Source organism: Prionailurus bengalensis, chromosome E1 (assembly GCF_016509475.1).
Source record: "Prionailurus bengalensis isolate Pbe53 chromosome E1, Fcat_Pben_1.1_paternal_pri, whole genome shotgun sequence".
NCBI classification, from domain to species: domain Eukaryota; kingdom Metazoa; phylum Chordata; class Mammalia; order Carnivora; family Felidae; genus Prionailurus; species Prionailurus bengalensis.
In genome coordinates this window covers 7743801-7763959 of record NC_057347.1, presented here as the reverse complement: position 1 = coordinate 7763959, position 20159 = coordinate 7743801, and the positions used below count along the sequence as shown (strand labels likewise).

Here is a 20159-nt window from a genome sequence, read left to right as displayed (position 1 = left end):
CACTCATCCTTTTATTTAAAAAAAAAATACTACAACAAAACACAAAACAGACCTGACTTAGGTAGTGGGAGCTGCTGCTTTCCCGATGCTTTCGCTTTATGGTCTAAGATGGGGTTTTAATAAATTTATGCTCCGGTAGACACATTCAGAGCCGGGGTATTTTATATCTGGGCTGGTGCTTTCCTGCCAAGGCTTAGCACTCTTGATCTCCCTCAGGGTCCCCATGAAGGCAAAATGCACACTTATCACTACTTACACCCCTACTTGCCTTGGGCGCTGGCTCCATAAATACCAAAATGTATTACATCAAGTGTGAACAGGTCAGCTTTCCCTTCACCGTCCCTGCAATAGCTTTCTTTTTTCATCAGTCCCTTTAAAGATAGACTACCAAATCGAAACTCACCCTACTCCCGTGCAGACAGAAGTGAAGACGCATTCATCCAGGCCCCACTAATTCCAGCCCTATGATAATCGTTCATAAAAAGTAAAACACTTTAAGTAAAAAGTTGGGCCTGATGTCTCTCTCTGTATGACTCTTCAGTTTGCTCAGGGGTAAAGTAAATCTATTCACATGTCGGTTGCTATTTCAAAAGAAGGATTGATCTTAAGGAAATTAAAGGTTTTTCTAATATGCTTCAGGATCTAGAGATTTGTGTGTGGAAAGGGATTCTGATGTTTGATGTATTACAGTGTGATGGGACAATTTATTACTTGGCTGATAATAGGTACCGTATTTGAACATAATGAAACCACTTTTTTTTTTTAATTTTTTTTTTAACGTTTTATTTATTTTTGAGACAGAGAGAGACAGAGGGTGAACGGGGGAGGGGCAGAGAGAGAGGGAGACACAGAATCGGAAGCAGGCTCCAGGCTCTGAGCCATCAGCCCAGAGCCTGACGCGGGGCTCGAACTCACGGACCGCGAGATCGTGACCTGAGCTGAAGTCGGACGCTTAACCGACTGAGCCACCCAGGTGCCCCTGGAACCACTTCTTTAAAACTGATGTGTAATTTAGAATTTTTACTGTCAACTGAACTTTTTCCCCAACTGTAGGATAAGCTTCTTGAATTTAAGTATCATGCATTTCGTATTTTTTTTTTTTTTAGTGTCCCTAGACTACTTGCTCAATCGCTTCCTCATCATAGGGCTCATAAAAGTGCCTTACACAGAGAGAATGCTTAGTAAAAGGTTTTCCTTAAGGATTATGACACTTGATTGTTCTGAACGTGTAGATGAAAACCAGTTTAAAGCAGCTGGATGTGCCATTGTTAGTTTCTTATTTATCTAGTTTTTAAAAAATCTCTCTTTAAATTGTTTGCTTTATGTTTTCTCTCTTTTTTTTAATGCTTATTTATTTTGAGGGGGAGAGAGAGAGAGAGAGAGACTGTGAGTGGGGAAGGGGCAGAGAGAGACTCTCAAGCGGGCTCAACGCCATCAGTGCAGAGCCCGACACAGGACTCAATGTCATGAGCTGTGAGATCATGACCTGAGCCGAAATCAAGCGTTGGATGCTTACTCAACTGAGCCACCCAGGCACCCTGGTTTGCTTTACATTTTCAATTTGAGTATGCTGTCAGGATGATTTGAATGTAAGTACCAAAGGATCAAACTCAAGCAGCCTAACAAAGAAGAAAATTTATGATCGCATAGTACAAGAAGTTGAGGGGCACAATGGTGAATAGGCTGATTAATTTAGGAAGTCGGCAATAACATCCGGGATCTGTTCTCACTATGATCACTAAAGCCTGACATCCCTCATGGTTGCAAGATGGCTACAAGAGGTACAGCAAAGATACCCCCACAGCAGTGTCCCCAGACCAGAGAGAGGGCCTCCTTTCTTCTGTCCCTGTCCAGGGGCTCCCCAGAAGACTTCCCTCCGTGTCACGGTCCTCTTCCTATGCTGGTCACAGACAAGGGGAATGGATTTACCTGGATGGCTGCAGACCAGCGAAGATTCACCCCTACGCCACAAAGAGGCCCAGTGTCTGGAAAGCATTTGGCTGCTCAAACATGAAAGTGAGAGTGTCATTTATGAGAAATAGACTGTGGTCATCGGGGTGATGTATGGTCTTCGTTCATAGTTCCTGGCTCACTGCATCCGAAACCCTAAGAGCTTCCCCAAAGCTGAGAGTGATGAAGGTGTCTTTTTTATGTTAATGAGGTAACTTTAGGACTCTGCCTAAGGATGGGGGCTTGTTGCCTAGAGGGACAACCCTGTGATTAGGAGGCTGGAACTTTCAGTCCTGCCCCTAGACTGTCTGGGGGATGGGGGCGGGACAGGAGGTTCAATCAATCCGTGGCCAAGGACTTAGTCAATTATGACTATGTAATGAAGCCTCCTTAAAAACCCAAGAGGGGATCCCCTTTGTGTGGGAACTCCTGTCTGTCTTCATCTGGCTGTTGGTTCATATCCTTTAACAGATTTGCAAGTATAAGAAAGTGTTTTCCCTGAGTTCTGCGAGCCGTTTTAGCAAATTAGTCAAACTTAAGGTTATTGGAACCTCCCATCTGTAGGTGGTCAGCCAGAAGCACAGCAGGCTTGCGGTTGGCGTCTCAAGTGGGGGGACGGGGTGCAGTCTTGTGGGACTGGGCCCTTAACCTGTGGGATCCGATGCTGTCTCTAGGTCAAGAGTGTCAGAATTGAGTTGAATTCTCAGACCACCCCATCGGTGGCTACGACTTGCTTGGTATCGTGTGTGGGGGAACCACTCCTCACCCCCACATGGGAATTGGGTCCAGGAACCCTAGAAGAATAAGCAGATCTGGTGCTGCCGGTAAGAAAGAGGTCGGTAATAACCACTGGGTACAGATAACAGTGTGTGCCGTAAGCCATATGTCTTTGTGGAGAAAACCGGGTAGATGCTATGTAGCTCCGTGCCTTTTTCACCAGTAAGAGTCGCTTCCTCCTTGTGGCTTTCCTCCTGGATAACACAACTTAGGTTTTGTGCAGGTACAAGGGGTAACAGGCCAGAAGAAGACGATTCTAGTCCTAGGTGATGAGTTAGTGATGAGTCGTAACACGGTTACGGTAACCCCGCTTCTATTTGCCAACAAGCAGTTTAGGAAAGTCCAGTGACCGGGTCTCTGGGGAAGATTTTTCCACCTGATAACATGGCAGATGAGCTGGGGGTCTGCTACCCTGACTTGCTTCCTGCCTTTGGGCTTGGTTGCATGAAGACATGATACAGAATTGATGCGAGCATCCCACGACCTTGAGTGGAACCTTCCTGACCTGCAAGACAGCAGAACAGAGAGTCAGGAAGGGTCTGAGTGTTGTGGATGTTGTTGAGCAATCGAATCAACCCTGGGACTGCTTTCCTCCGGACTTCTCCTTAATGAGATGTCAGTAAACTCCCGCGGTTTAAGATTTAGATGGCTTTTGCTGCTCGCTACCGAAAGCATCCTGACGGATGGATACTCTTTCTAGAAACGTTCACCGCGAAGCCCTTTATTGTGGTAGATGTACAGAAAGCACGTTAAGGTTTTCTTCCATTTTAAAACATAACAGCTGAAGTCAGCCTGGGGCAAAAAGACAAACAAAACATATATGTGTACAGAATCCAAGCCCCATAAATGTTCATTTACAGAATTCAATAAATGTTCTATAAGTTTATTATAACGGCTTTCTCAGGAAACGTGTTTTTTGGATACGTATATCAACAAACATTATTTCTTTGGCACTTCTAGGAACTCTGTGTTTATGTCCTCCCTAGAAACTTCATGCATTTCTGCACAGTTTTTCCTGCTACTTTGTGATCTTGGGTGTTCTTGGAAAGAACTACTTGTAACTTCCTTGGCTTTCCTTTCTTTAATTGTGAACTTGTAACTTCCTGTTGCTAGCCGCTAGCTAGCTGCCAAGCATTTGTCCAAAAATATGTTCCCACAATAACTTCCCTTTTACAGTATTCAATATGCAAGGTGGTTTAAACATTTCTCCATAGTATTCTGCAGACCATTCATTTTTTTACTAAAAACAAAACAAGGGGCACCTGGGTGGCTCACTCGGTTGGGCGTCTGACTCCGGCTCAGGACACGATCTCACAGTTCGTGAGTTCGAGCCCCGCGTCGGGCTCTGTGCTAACAGCTCAGAGCCTGGAGCCTGCTTCAGATTGTGTGTCCTCCTCTCTCTCTGCCCCTCTCCTGCTCACGCTGTCTCTCTCTCTCTCTCAAAAATAAATAAACATTAAAAAAATTAAGCAAACAAACGAAACAAAACAAAAAACTTTTGATATACGGAGGATTTGAAATGCTCAGCAAAGCCCAGAAAGTTATATGGGAAATAATCATGTACTCAGTGCCCTCGGCCTCATAGTCATATTAAATTCAGGTGTAATCTATGTTAGCATAGCCATATTTCCTTACAGAGAAAGCTAGAGATTTACCTGCATCCCTACTCCTTCCCTCCCATTAGAGATAGCCAGTGTCTTGATGATGATGATGATGATGATGATGATGATGATGAAGAAAATGATGGTAATAAAAGCAGCAAATGGCCATTATTCTAAGCACTTTGCATACATTAGCTCCTTTAATGCCCACTGAAGACATATGACACAGATACTATTTTCATCCCCCATTTTATAGATGAAGGGAAGAAGAAAGGTTGGTTAAATAACTTGTCCAAGGCCATATATATAGCTGGTAACCTCGATTCTAACCCAGGTAATTCAGGTTCCCCCATATACTATCCCTACACTGATATTGCTGTGTATATTACATACGTTCTCTAAATACATATGCACCTGTAAGAAATATACATTGGATTGTTTTTTACATTTAAACAAATATATGACTCGATAACACTTGTGTTTTTTCCCTAGTTTTTTTTTTTGTTTTTTTTGTTTTTTTGTTTTTTTGCTATTACAAGCCATGTTGCCATGAACATTCTGGCACTTATGTCCTCGTGTGTACTGCTCTGTGGCAGACATCTAGCAGACGAATTTCTGGTTGGCAGGACATCATCCACATCTTTTGTAAGTTATTCCAGAATTGTTCTTCCAAACAGTTGTGCCAATGTGCAGCCATGCGAGCACGATATAAGGCTTCCCATTTCCAGTAGCCCCACCCGTTCTTGGAACTGGATGTATCGATTGACTATTGGCTATTGGTTTTTGCCAACCTGATAGGTAAGGATGGTATTTCGTTCTGATTCGCACTTTCTTTGATTACTAGATAGGTTAAGACATCTTTTCATGTGTTTATTTGTGTTTCTTTTTTTTTTTTCTTGGATCGTCTTGCTGTATTTTTAAGGAATTCTATTATATTCCAATTGTAGAAAATTAGTTACATGGGTTGTAAACACCTTCCCATAATAGGTATTGACTTCCTTTTTGTCATTGTCCTGGTACACAGACGCTCATAGTTTAATATAATTATATTTACAGTATTTCTTTTCTCAGTGTGGCTTATGCTTTGGTTACCATAAATAATATGACAGTATCCACATGTCATTAAGATATTCTCCTGTATTTTCTTTGTAAATTTTGATTTTCACATCTAGTGATTTTTGTGCATGATACAAGGTAGATATCCAGTTTTACCCTTTTATACATGAATAGCTGGATTCCTTTTCTTTTTTTTTCTTTCTCTTTTTCTTTTTTCTTTTTTTTTTTTCTTTTTTCTTTTTTTTTTTTTTTTTGCATATGGTGATGTCTGAGCATCATTTATTGAATACTCGGATTCTTTGCCCAGTGATTTACAGTGCCATCTCCATCATATTCCAAATTTCCATAGCTAAGTGGTTCTATTTCTAAGCACTCTATTCCCTGTGGCAATATTGCACTGTTTAAATTACTATAGCTTTACGAGGAGTACCGGTATTCAAAAGGGTAAACCCATTTTTTTCTTTTCCTCCTCCTCCTTCTGAAGCCTCTTCCCCTCCTTTTTTTCTTCGTTAATTTTTTAGCTTATTCTTGTCAAGTCTTTGAAACAACCTACTGAGATTTTTTTTTGTGGAAATAATATTGAATGTACAGATGCATTTGGGAGAACATTGCAATCTTTAAAATACCAGACCCTCCCGTCCATGAATATAGTAAATCCTTTTTTCTTTCCCCCTTCAATAAAGTTTTGTGGCTCTCTCCGTACAAATCTTACACACCATTTGTTAGATTTATTTCTGGGCACCTTAAAAGCTTTTATTGCCATGCTTAATAATGTCCTTTAAAAATAACTATTGATTTTTGTATATTGATTTCTAGCAACTCATTAAACTTTCTTATTAGCGCTAATATTTATTTGTAGATACTCTTGGATATTCTGTATAAACACATTGTATGTACTGATTGCATTACCCCCTTCTTTCCAGAATTTAGCCTCTTGTGCTTTTTAAAATTGAGATATAATTACCAAACATTGAAATGCACAGATCTCAGTTATTCAGTTCAGTTAGCTTTGAAAACTATATACACTTGTGTAATCAACACCCCAGTCAGGACATAGGACATGTTCATCACCCCGCATCCAAAAAGCTTCCTCCCTGCAGTCAGTCCCTCATAACCCTTTGGCAACCAACGGTCTGCTTTCTGTGGCTATCAGTTTCCTACTCTCGAACTTTCTATAAATGGAATCACACGGTATATTTTATTTTGAGATCGGTTGCTTCCGCATAGCATAATGTTGTTTTAGGATTCATCCGTGTCCTTGCCAGGATCAGCAACCTTTTATGACTGAACAGTATTCCACTGTGTGGATAGTGTACAATTTGTTTACCTGTTCTCCCGTTGATAGACAGGAGTTGTTTGAATCTGGGGTTATTTTGGGTTGCTTTGGATTTTTGGCTTTTATGAATAAGGTTACTGTAAACATTTCAGTCTCTTATTTTCTTGTTAGCACCTTCAGTATCACTTTGAAAGCAGAATAAGGGGGTATTCTTATGCTTTTCACATTAGTAATTTCAATATTTGCAATGGGTTTTTAAAAGATGTCCTTTTAAAAAAGTTAAGATAGTTTCCACCTATTGCTAGTTTGCTTAAGAGGATTTATTTATTTCTCTTGGGGAAGTATATTTGGATTAGTAAGGAATGATTGTTGAATTGTATTAAGTACTTTTCCTGCATATATCAAAATGATTTTTCTCCTTTAACCTGTTAATGTAATGATTATATTAATTGATCATCTAAGGGATTTTTACATTCTTGAATAAATCTTAATCAGCAATGAGTTACAAAATTGCACTGCCAGATATTTTTGAATGTTTATTTACTTTTGAGAGAGAGAGAGTGTGTGAGCAGGCGAGGGGCAGAGAGAGAGGGAGACACAGAATCTGAAGCAGGCTCCAGGCTCTTGCTGTCAGCACAGAGCCTGACATGGGGCTCAAACTCATGAGCTGTGAGATCATGACCTGAGCCAAAGTTGGTTGCTTAACCAACTGAGCCCCCCAGACACCCCAGTTTTTTGGTTTTTTTTTTGAGAGAGAGAGAGAGAGAGAGCGAGCTTGAGCATGGCAGGGGCAGAGGGAGAGAGAGAAAGAATCGTAAGCATTCTGCAGCACAGAGCCCGATGCAGGGCTTGATCCCAGGACCCAGGGATCATGACCTGAATCAAAATCGTGAGTCGGACGTTCAACCCACTGAGCCACCCAGACATTCCAAACTGCCACATTTTTTAAAATGGCATGCTATGTAATACATTTTTCTCTTTGTTCATGTATGAGACTGGCCTATGGTTTTCCTTTCCAGTTCTGTTTCCATGTTTAATGGCCTCCTAAAAGGAACTGGAGAGCTTTTGTCCTTCTTCTGTTTTTCTGAAGCAACTTTATGATAGTAAAATCATCCATATCTTGAGGGCAGAACTTACCTGTAAAACCACCCAGGCTTGGTAATTGTGTTTGTGTTCGTGTGAAGGGAAAAACGGCAACACGAGCACGTGGATAGTAACATTTATGCTCACGTTTTTTATTTTTCCTGGAGTCGGTTTTGTTCTTAGTATTCTCCCAGAAAATTGCCCTTTTTTTTTTAAATCTAAGTTTTCAAGCTTGTTGGCATCATTTATATTTATCTTCTATTTTTCTACCGCGTATCTTTTGTTCTTTCTATTTAGAGCATTGTTTATTTTTATTTTAATTTCTCTTCCTTTGATCATGTCAGCCAGATGTTTGCCTAGTTAATTCATCTTCCAAAAGAACCATTTCCCCCACTTTTGTTAATCTTCTTAACTGTGTCTTTGTTTGTAATGTTATTAACTTCTGCTCTTATCTTTATTATTTCCTTCCTTCTAATTTTTTGGGTTTACTCCTCTGTTCTTTTTCTAACCTTTGATTTAGATCCTAAGGAAAATCACTTTCAACCTTTCTTCTTTGTTTCCCATATGCATTTAAAGATGTATTTCAGTTGTTAGCATTGGTGTGCCAGAACCAGCTATAGCCAACCCGTATTCGTTGGTGAGAGTTGATTTTGTGTATTTCTTCCCAATTTCACGCTTCCTGTTGATGGCTTGAAATAGACCTAGCGGGATACTTAGACTACAGCTGTTGGCAATTGCTGGATGTCTTTCCCCACCCCCACCCCACCCCCTAACAAACATACACACACACACCCAACCCGAGAACCTGTTGGAACACATGAACCGGTACACCCCTTGCTGTTTTCCAGATTTGATTCTTAGTGTTTGTATTATGATTTGGTTAAATTGCATTATTTCTTCTTTACTCGTTGGTTGCTTAATTTCCAAGCATATTGACACATTTTTTTGTTGTTATTGAATTTTCTTAAATGTTTATTTATTTTTGAGAGAGAGAGAGAGAAAGAGACGGTGTGCAAGCAGGGGTGGGGGGCGTAGGGTCAGAGTGAGAACTAGACAGAGGATCCCAAGCCGGCTCCGTGCTATATAGCACGAGCCCGATGTGGGGCTTGAACTCGAGAACCTCGAGATCATGACCTGAGCTGAAATCGGATGCTTCATTGACTGAACCACCCAGGTGCCCCTGTTGTTGCTGAATTTTAATTTTATTGTGTTGCAGTCTGTAGGATATCACTTCTTTGTCATTTGTTAGAATGTGGTTGGTAGCATACTATATAGTCAATTTATTTAAAATATTCGATGTGTACTTGAAAACGTGTGTGCTTCGATTCTGAGGGTTCTACATATGTCCCTTTAATTGGCTTGCTAATTGTGTTGTTCAGGTTGTCGCTACCATTACTGATTTTTTGTCTGCATAAATGTCAATTCTGAGAACAGACTATTAAAATCTTCCACTATCTTGGCTCATAAATTTATTTTGGTTGTTAATCCATTCTTGCTTTATATGTTTTGAGGCTAAATTGTTAGGTACATATATGATTACTACATCATTTTGATAAATTTTTCCTCTTATTATGTAGTGTTGTCTTTATTCTTAACAGTGTCTTTTACCTTAATTATTTTTTTATCTGATACTTATGTCAAACAATGGCCTTTTTCAGTTAATATTTGCCTGGTACATATCTTTCCATCTTTTTCATTACATTTTAGATATGTCTTTGATAAACAGCAGATAAATTTTTTCTTGATACAAGTTTTTCCATATTTTAATTAATAAAAAAGTCTTTTATATTTATTGTGGTTGATTAGGTTTTTCTCTAGACTCACTTTCTTTAATTTCCTGCCTTCTCCTTCGGTTGATGATAAGGTTTTCGATGTCATTATTATTATTACTATTATTTATATGAAGTATTTCATACATGTAGATAAGGAGTAGAGGCCAGTATGGATATAACAAACTCTGTGTACCCAATACTCAACTCTATGAAATTTTAATATGATAACTGCGTTTGTTTGAAGACGTGTGTGTGTGTGTGTGTGTGTGTGAGTGTTTACTTTATTCTCTTATTTTTTGATCTTCTCTTTGGAAATTATAAATTCTATTCCTATTTATCATAGCATCGGCCATTAGCGTGTTAACATGCATCCATGATTTGACATATGACAGGCAACTCAGAATGCTTTAATTCCAATTGCTGTCATCTCTCCAGCTTGCCTTTTCTGCTTTGTTAGCATTTTATTTTCAAGCGATGTCCTCCAAATTATTATTATTTGTATTTTTTATATTTTGAGCCAATGTTTACGTAGCTTTACCTATAGGTTTGCCAGCCCTGGAGTTTGCCCTGTGGGGAATATATTATTTTTGCTTTATTTTCCTGATGGCTCACACTCCCAGCCCCTTCTCACTCCACTTCACCCTCATTCTTCAGCGTAGCCGATAGGAGAATTCTAAGTTGCTGGTGATTTTCCTTCAATGCTTTAAAGCTGTTACTCTATGCCTCCCAGCCTCTATTCCGTGCTTGCATTTTATCATGTGATGATGCCATTATCATATTATTCTATGCCTTCGTTGCCATTTGGTGGCTCAGTTGTTGGTTGAGCATCTCACTCGCTATCAGCTCAGGTCATGATCTCACGGTCATGAGATCGAGCCCCACCTGGAGCCCTGTGTCCAGGCCACCCTGAGTGTGGAACCTGCTTCAGATTCCCTGTCTCCCTCTCCCTCTGCTCCTCCCTGGCTCATGCACACATGCACACATGCCCTCTCTCTGTCTCTCTAAAAAAAACCCCAAAAAACAAAAAACAAAAGTTCATTGCCTTTAGGTTATTGTTTTGTTATTGATAGTTTATCCCCCTGCCCCCCGAGATATTTTGGTTTCCTTAGGTTTCCTATAATTTCACTACAATGATCTAAGTGTAAATTTATTTTTATTTTTTTAAGTTTTTTTAATGTTTTATTTATTTTTGAGACAGAGAGAGACAGAGCGTGAGTGGAGGAGGGGCAGAGAGAGAGACACACACAGAATCCGAAGCAGGCTCCAGGCTTTGAGCTGTCAGCACAGAGCCCAACGTGGAGCTCAAGCTCACAAACCACGAGATCATGCCCTGAGCCGAAGTCGGACGCTTAACCAACTGAGCCACCCAGGCGCCCCTGTTTTTATTTATTATGTTTAGACTTACTGTGCTTCTTGAATCTGAAGATTCGTTTTCCAATCAAATCTAGATCATTCTAAGCTATTCCTATTATCAACACTGTTTCTTCTAAATTCTTCCCCATCTTTATTCTCTCTTTCTGGAATTCCTATTAAGATATACATTGGGGTTTTAAAATTTATATTCCATGTTTTTTAACCTCTCTTTAAAAATTTCCTGTCTTCTAACATCTTTCCATCTGTGTTCTAGGCAATATGCTCAGATTTGGCTTCCGGTTCATTAATTCTTTTCCACCTTATTATTTCTGTATCATGTAATACCTTTATTCATTCATGTCATAGTGTACTCCCGGATTATTTTTTATTTTTTTCATATTTGGGGGCTCTAGTTTTTATGTTTCCTGTTTTTGTTGACTTTCATTCACAAAGAATAATTTCCTTGTGCACTTTATAATTTGGGATTATAAGAGGGACTTTATTTTTCTTTGGGAATCTGGGCAGCCTGAGTTGTCAGAGTCCCTCCAGTGTGTTTTTGTTTGCTTCTCCTCAACACCCCAGAGCCAGCACCAGCCCAAAAACAATTTTACATTACTTTTTGGCTCAAGGACTTCCCACACCGTGAACGCAGTGTGGAGCAAACTCCAAACACGTAGGCCTGGTATGTTGAGTTTTCGTGGGAGAATTATTTATTGATTTAGCCTTCTAATTTTCCAGCTAGACTCGTGGCTGAGACAACTTCCATATTGTCTCTCTGGACTGGTGGGCAGAGTTTATTAGTCCCAGTTTTCACCAAGTTAGCAATCCATCAAGGGTTGAATTCCTAAATAACCAGATTAGATAACAAACCACCCCCACCCCCCACCCCATGACTAGAGCATCAGCTCATTCACATACCTGGTGACCCTCAGCTGTCTCCTAACTTCTGACACGTGGGGCTTCTTTTCCTTTTCTTGAACACAGCAATAGTTTTTTTTTTTTTATTACAATAAAATACACATAGCATACAATGTACCATTTAAACCATTTTAAGTGGCTGTTCAGAGGCATTAAGGGCACATTGTGGCGCAGCTGTTACTACACAATTTTTTTTTTTTTTTTTACCTTCCCACACTGAAACTCCCTAGCTGTTAAACACCAACACCTCCATCGTCCCCTACACTCAGCCCCTGGAACCATGATTCTCCTTTCTGTCTCTATGAATATGATGACTCTAGGTCCCTCACATAAGGAGCATTGTATAGTTTCTGTCTTTTTGTGACTGGCTTATTCACTCAGCGTAATGGCATAGCATAAGTCAGAATCTCCTTAACTTTTTAATTTAAGGTTGAATACTATTTCCGCGTATGTGTGTGCCACGTTTTGTTCGTGCATCCAGCATCTGTCGGTGACCACTTGGACTGTGGCCACTGTTTGGCTATTACTGTAAATAATGCTGCTATAAACACAGGTGTACAAATAACCTCTCCAAGTCTCTATTTTCAGTTATTTGGGGTATAGCGGAATTGCTACATCATTTGGTAATTCTGTGTTTAATTTCTTAAGCTGCCATAACCATCTTCCACAGCAACCACCAGAGACTCTTTCCTTTTCTTACTCAAGGTCTTTCTGTGACTATTCCAGGTCCTAGGTCCCCATTCCAGAATCAGCAAGCTAACACAGATCTGCTCAGGCAAAGAACGGGCACGGCACGTGGATCTGGGTGAAGCAGGGTGGCCCTCTTCGTAGGTTTGGAGGTACAAAGTCTCCCTGAGGCAACCGCTCTTACAAATAGGTTGGCTTTTACTTGCAGATTTTTGGGGGTTCTTATCATGTAAGAATATATTTGATCCCCAAACCCTGGGTTGTTTTTTCCACGTGAGTTGTGTCCATTCCAAGTGTCTTTCATGGCAATGAGTTTACCAAACCTCCTTTATTAAAGTACAGGCACCGCTAGAGGCCCTGGGTGACTCAGTCAGTTGTGTCCGACTTCAGCTCACGTCACGACCTCACGGTCCGTGGGTTGGAGCCCCGCGTCGGGCTCTGTGCTGACAGCCCGGAGCCTGCAGCCTGCTTCGGATTCTGTGTCTCCCTCTCTGTCTGCCTCTCCCCTGCTCGTGCTCTGTCTCTCCCTCTTTCAAAACTAAACACTAAAATTTAACAAAATATAATACCAGCAATGTTAAATATAGGATGATATTTAGTGATTGAGGTAAAACGAAATTCCAGTTCTTTTCTTGGAGGTTTTTAACTTCATTAAGTATCTGCGAGCATGCTGAATTCTTCGATAATGTCTTCTTTTTTCCACATTTTTTCTTGAACCCAATGCCACCTCACCTGTATTTTTTTTTTTTTTTTCTCTTCTGGAGAAAAGAATGAACCCATGATGGAGAAAGTCATTTTCAGTGAAAGAAAAAGCTTCAAGAACATGACTCGTTCATTAAATTTTAGAAAACAAAATTATATCCCTTTGAATGGGTCCCTTCCTTTAATCAAGACTATATTCATTGATAGTTTCAATTAGCAAACACTTGCCGAGTTCCTGACTCTGCAGCAGGGGATAGATAAACGAGATATGTGCCCCCCTTTGCAAATAGGTCATTATTAGGAAGGCAGTTGTGAAAACAAAGAATTCCAGACATCTATTTCTGACACTATGGCCGACTTGAGGCTCAGGCCAGTTGTTCCTCTGAACACAACAAAAATCCTAGTTAAAATGCAATCAGATTTCTAAAAGTGTTGAGATAAGCTGCTGTAGAAATAAGGATTCCTGGGGCACCTGCATGGCTCGTCGGTTGAGCGTCCGACTTCAGCTCAGGACATGATCTCTCGGTTTGTGAGTTCGAGCCCCACATCGGGGCTGCTGACAGCTCAGAGCCTGGAGCCTGCTTCGGATTCTGTGTCTCCCTCTCTCTCTGCCCCTCCTCCACTCACGCTCTGTCTCGCTCTGTCTCTCAAAAATAAATAAATGTGAAAGAAAATTTTTAAAAAAGAACTCAACAGTGCTAAGCACAAGGATAAGGAAACAGATGGTTTATTATAAAGGCAATGGCAGAAGACTAATTGCAGAGAGAGATTGTGTGTGTGTGCACACGCACGCATGTTACACTGTCGGACGTTGGATGCACAGGAACCGGAACGCTAACCAATTTCCTCCCACTCACCTTTTTTATGATTCAATCCATCTGTTATTTGTGTCTCAATGAATGATTTCCTGGTTCTCACAACTCCAGGTGTAGTAACCCAGAAACCCAGAGACAAAGGTCCAGAGGAAGGAAGCACGAAACTCTCGACGTTTTCAGTACGCCTGAGGGAAGCCGTGTGAAAGGCTCCCAACCGGAGAACGAAGATCACTGAGTTCCAGAAACCTTTAAGAAAGTTTGGGGATTATTGGACTCAGAAGCTGGTAAGGATTGGTGAGTGCCAAGTGAGGCCAATGAAGGGATTCTGTAGATGAAAAGAGAGAAAGGTTGCGTGGGAGAAGAAGAAACAGCATCTCTGGAACAGGGGCTCCTGGGCGGCACAGTGGGTTAAGCAACAGACTCTCGCTTTGGGCTCAGGTCATGATCTCACGGTTCGTGGGATCAAGCCCCTGAGTTGGGCTCAGCTCTGACAGCACGGAGCCTGCCTGGGACTCTCTCCCTCTCCCTCTCTTTCTACCCCTCCCCTGCTTGCACCCTCTCTCAGAATAAATAAAATAAATAAACTTAAACCAAAAAGAACACGTTTGAAATAGACCAACAATTACAACAAGACTTCCGTCCGAATTGGCAGCCCAGCTCCCAAACTTAAGACCATGAGCCACTTACTCAACCTCGCTGTGCCTCTCTTTTCCCATTGGTAACATGGGGATTCACTCAGCCACAAATAATTATTAGGCACGTAATAACGTGAAGGAAGGAAGGAAGGAAGGAAAGAAAGACAAGAGAAAAACAAAAGAGAGAAAAGAAAGGAAGGGAAGGAAGAAAGAAAAGAACAGGAAAGGAAAGGAAAAAGAAAGAAAGAAAGAAAGAAAGAAAGGGAAGGGGAAGAAAGGAAAGGAGAAAGGAAAGAAAAGAAAAGAAAAGAAAAGAAAAGAAAAGAAAAGAAAAGAAAAGAGGCTACCTGGCACGTCAGTGTTAAACAAAAGCCAATGCCCAGAACTTCCTTGGTCTCCCTTTCTTCAATATCCCCACACTTTGCTGTGTCGCCTACTTGTTGACTTTGCTGCTATGTTAATTTCTCAAACGTCACTTAGAGTTACATCCGCCCTCGAACACTGAGTGACTCCCAACGTCTTCAACCCAGACTGTAAATCTCTCCAATGTGAACGTTCAAGATACTTCAAAATCATTTCTACCTACCTTCCCAGCCTTACCTCTCACTCTCCCCCCCCCCCCCATATTTTGGGTCGCAGACCACAGATAATGCTTTTGAATGGCTCTACAGTCCTTCAAGTGGTGTTTGATTATAGCATGATCCATTATTTTTTCCTGCTTTATGCAGTTTTGGATACCACAGCTGTTTGAACTTATGAACCTCCCCTGCCCCCTCCAAGTAACCAAACAACGTGCTCTGATCAAGCTTGCCTTAATTAATTAGTTAATTAATCAATTTGCCTTGAGAGGTGGCAGACTGCCTTGTACACATTAGGTATCAATATTAATTCAGTCCCCTCTGCTTCTTAGCCGTAGTCACAGTGCGTGCTCGCCTTGGAATGATGTCCAGGAAGCTCCCTATGTTTCCAGGATTCACTTTCCCGTCTTTAAAGCTGATCTCTTCCCCTTCGAAGTGTAACTTTATGACCTTATATACTGGACTTCTCAAACGCCACCATAATTGATCATTGTTTCGTGTGGGTGTCTTATGGCTGTGCATGCATTAAAGACAATGACTGTGTCCCATTGATTTCTGTATCTTTGCTATCCTCACCTAGCACCTTCCGCGTGGGAAATACCCAAGGGATTAAAAAGAAATTTGTTGAGAAATGGAAGCAGTGGAGGTCTGTTAAAGGTCTGAGTGGTTGAGGAGAGGCTGTGTATGGTTCGTTCCGGACTTTTCTCCAGGTCTTCCCTGCCATACCCACCTTCCCCCCACCCCTCAGCTGGACACAGAGTAAGTCTGTGTGGATAGTAACATGTTTTAAAGGTCACATTTATTAGCAAATAGCTGTGTTTATAAACTCAGCTTGACAAAAAAGAGAGCCTTTGAAATTAATACTGTCTGCTGAAATTAGAACCAAGTTCAATCAACAGTGCATACAGAGTCTGGTTAAGGAAATGTGCAGTCAAGGTGGCTTTCACAATCTTATGCTCCTCACCCACTCTTTTTATTTTTTGAAACTTAATTTTTTTTTAAAGCCTTCACTGAATTTTTCAGGCTGGGATTTATTTGTCTTGTGTCAACCTGCTGTTGTCATGAAATTCTGCCTTGAGAAGTTTATTTTTTATTTTATTTTTAAGAATTCTTTTAATATTTATTTTTGAGAAAGAGAGAGAGAGAGAGAGAGGCAGAGCACACGTAGGGGAGGAGCAGAGAGAGAGGGAGACACAGAATCCGAAGCAGGCTCCAGGCTCCGAGCTATCAGCAAAGAGCCCGACACGGGGCTCGAACCCGTGAACCGTGAGATCATGACCTGTCCAGCTCAGCCACACCGCAGGCCCCTAGTTTACCTTCTTGTTGAGAATCTGGAAGAGTATAGGACTGGCATTGTCGGGTCCCCTTCTACCGCCCTCTCCTCTCTGCCTCAGAGCATCCTGTTGGAATGAGTCCCCTGAGATACTGGTGGCCTGGGATTTCTAATATAGAAAAGAAATGCTGGGTCAAAAGCTGGGAAGAGGCACTTTCTGATGTGAATGGTGCAGGCTCTCCTGGTCCCCAGGTTCCAGCTCCACAGAGAGAAGACTCTAGGCGAAAGGTGGCCCCAGGAGCAAAAATTCATCTGAGGAGGAGATTAACCCAACCCAGAGACTTGTTCCCAGAAGAGATCGTTGTACCTCCAGAACATCTCTTTGTTGCTAAGACTAAGAAGGTCAGAGAATGGAAGGTGTGAAATCATTATCTAATGATTCTGCCTAGAGAGGTCAAGATGCCCGCTCCAAAACTAAAATGAAACGTGGAGGAGTTTGACCACTCCAGATGGTTGAACTCGGTTCTGTTAGGAGAGGAGAGGAGAGGATTTCAGACCATCTTGTAGAGTGAGAGAGGACACGAAGTTGCGCCGAGTGAGGGGATCCCCTTGGGGGACGTTCGTGACTCTCATGCCCTCCTTTGGTGAGAGAAAGGATAGGAAATGATGACAATAAATGAATATTCTTTCAAAGTACTCACCTGGACCAAAGTGCCTCAAAGTGCTTTAAGAATTCCACTGTGGAATTACTTCCGAGCTAGTTTATATTTTTGATTTCATCACTCTAATTGCACCTCACTTTGTAAACCCCAAAATAGTTTCCCGCCTGATCGACCACCTTATTCATCATACTTGGCTCTGGATGACTTTTGGTTGGTTCCAGAAATGAAATTCATCCTCAGAACTGAAAGATTTATGTTACTGAAGCTCCTTAGGAAATGTGACTTCAACTCTTAAGAACTCGAGAGGAGTTCCAGATATATTTTGCTATTGAAAAAAAAGAATTTGTCTCATTAGTTGGCTGTCCAATCTCATACACTTTCATATCTTCTTCTTGAATATTGTTTTAGAGATGAAATCCAGACCTTTATAAACTAGTGTTCGGTGCATTAATCAGAGTTGTGCCCAATCTAGCCATCAGTAATTAAGTTTTTTTTGACTCTACAATATGTCTTTGAAAATGAAAGAGAGAAGGGAGGAAAGATAGATGTAAGAAAAAAATAGAAATGCATGTAATTAAATCATAAAAGAGTGATAGTTTCAGATCGTGTCTCCCTCTCTCTCTCTGCCCCTCCCCTGCTCGTGCTCTGTCTGTCTCTCTTGCTCTCAAAAGTAAATAAAACATAAAAAAATTTAAAAAAAAAAGAGTGATACGTACCACCTTGTGCTACTCTATGTAGGTTCGGCTAGCATTGTGCACATTCTATGTGTCAGTAGGTTACATATAGCTTTGTTTCCTTCATGTTACTAGAGTAATATTTATTGTAGAAAATTAGGGGAGAAAAGGCATAAGGAAGAGAATTTAAAATCATTTGTAATGCCATCAACTATAGGTAACTGATTTTGATTTTTCATCTTTGTAGCCTTTTGGGGGGGGTGGATTTTTACATTTACCTTGTAGCAGATTCAAGTCATTACTTCCTTTCGCTTTTTGTTTGTTTCTTAAAAAAATAAGATACCCATGGAAACTTTCCATCGCACGTGTAGATAGAGTGAATTGTGTTAACCACTCGTCACCCCCCCCCCCTCCCGCCGCCTCCTTTCCCACTATCCAGATTTGTGCAACATTCGTTGTTTTGTGGTTTCTTCATCATATTTTAAAAATCTTTTTTAACGTTTATTTTTGAGACAGAAACAGAGCATGAATGGGGAAGGGTCAGAGAGAGAGGGAGACACAGAATCCGAAACAGGCTCCAGCCTCCGAACTGTCAGCACAGAGCCCAACGCAGGGCTCGAATTCACGGACCGTGAGATCATGACCTGAGCCGAAGTCGGACACTTAACCGACTGAGCCACCCAGGCGCCCCTTCATCATATTTTTTATTATCTAAGCCAAAAACAATTTTTCTTTTCTTCTCTATTATTAACAGTATAGCATCGTGGGGTTTTGTTTACTCGGGTGCAACGATGCTCAAATCATGCTTAATAGGGGCAGTGGGAGCATCTCCAAGCAGTTCCTGTGAACTTTTTGCACAACCCCACGGGGCAGAACCCTAGTTTGCTTTCTGACACAGTGACATTTTGTAGGCTCACCTTGCAGGCCCCTGCTCCGACCAGTTCTCCAAGGAACCCTGATTTCTGTTAGTGAATAATGGGTTTTAGAAATCAACGCCTGGGCACTGCTTGCACTTTGCTTCTCCGGTAAAAATGTTGCAAGTTCTCAGAGAACAGAACTGGGGGAAATACACACACACACACACACACACACACGCACGCCCAATGGGCTAGTCTGGGAAGAACACACCCTATGTTTCTCTATTACTCACTTACTCAAGTGCCTCTGGAAAACCCATGCGTTCCTCGATTCTCTGCAGCACCAGCTGGATGTCCCATAATGCACCGAATTTCAGTTCGGACACTATCCACCGGGGCTCAGCATTAGATCCCACAAGTTAAGGGCTCAGTCCCACAGGACTTGCCCCGCCCCATTTCAGACACCAGCCGTTAAGTCTTGGGTCACCACCTGTACCTCTGACTGACCAGCTATAAATAGGCCTTCCCACAATCAGCTCTTTGTATTTGACAATTTGCGGGGAGGACTCACAGAACTCAGGGAGATATGTTTAATTTTTTTTTTTAATATAGGGTATTACAAAGGGTGGGAATAAACAGCCAGATGAAGGGATACATAGGGCAAGATCCAGAAGTACCACAAGTGAAAGAATTCTAATCGCGTGTCGATGTGTTTACCCACCTGGCATTTCCAGACCCCGTACTTTCAGGATTTTGACGGAGTTTTTATTATGCAGGCACATCATGGATCATTAACTCAATCTCCAGCCCTTCTCCCCTTGCCCAGGGCTGGAAGATGGAGCCGACAGTTCGAAGCTTTTAATCCTGGCTTGGTCATTCTGGCCCCCAGCCCCATCCCAAAGCCATTCCGGAACCCACCGAGCGTCCCCTCATTGGAACAGAAGACACCCTTATCACCCAGGGAATTACAAGGGTTTTCGGAGCCCTGTGCCAGGAACCAGGGGCAGAGACAAGTTTTTATATGTTGTATTATTTCATAGAGTTCATCCTGACATTTCAAGGTCAAAGTCAGCATTTCTGTTTTTCTTAAGTTTTTCGATTTTAGATCTGGATCTCCTCTACATCCAGCCTGTGTGTGTGTGTGTGTGTGTGTGCGCGTGCGTGCATGTGTGTTGGATATGCGTGATAATTTACAAAATGATCACTGTATATGTGGAAAGTTCTGGAGAGGAAGCAAGACAATGCTTTTATGGCAACAAGCCCACAGTGGTGTGGGGAAAATGCTGGGGGGGGGGGGTTGGTGAACACGGGAGGTCCAGATGACCTCACCACAAACAGCCAAGAGTGAAGAAGATTCTCTCTCTAGGTGACAGGCCCGGTCTGGATGAACGGGGCCCGCCTCCGGGACCGCAAGTGCCTGCCCATGGAGCTTCTAAGGAGGATCCTGTCACCCTAGTGGACCACACCTCTGACCTCCAGAGACACAGGTG

The 20159-nt window shown here is 41.7% G+C and overlaps 1 long non-coding RNA gene across 3 annotated transcripts in view; it reads left to right on the top strand.

Annotated features, from left to right (window-relative positions):
* LOC122484981 overlaps positions 1–20159 on the top strand; it is a 201557-nt gene that overhangs the window by 31870 nt on the left and 149528 nt on the right. For all 3 annotated transcript variants that reach the window (XR_006297756.1, XR_006297758.1, XR_006297757.1), the window contains 2 exons: positions 14102–14274; positions 20036–20156. This is a non-coding gene — a long non-coding RNA (uncharacterized LOC122484981). The remainder of the gene's footprint in view (positions 1–14101; positions 14275–20035; positions 20157–20159) is intronic.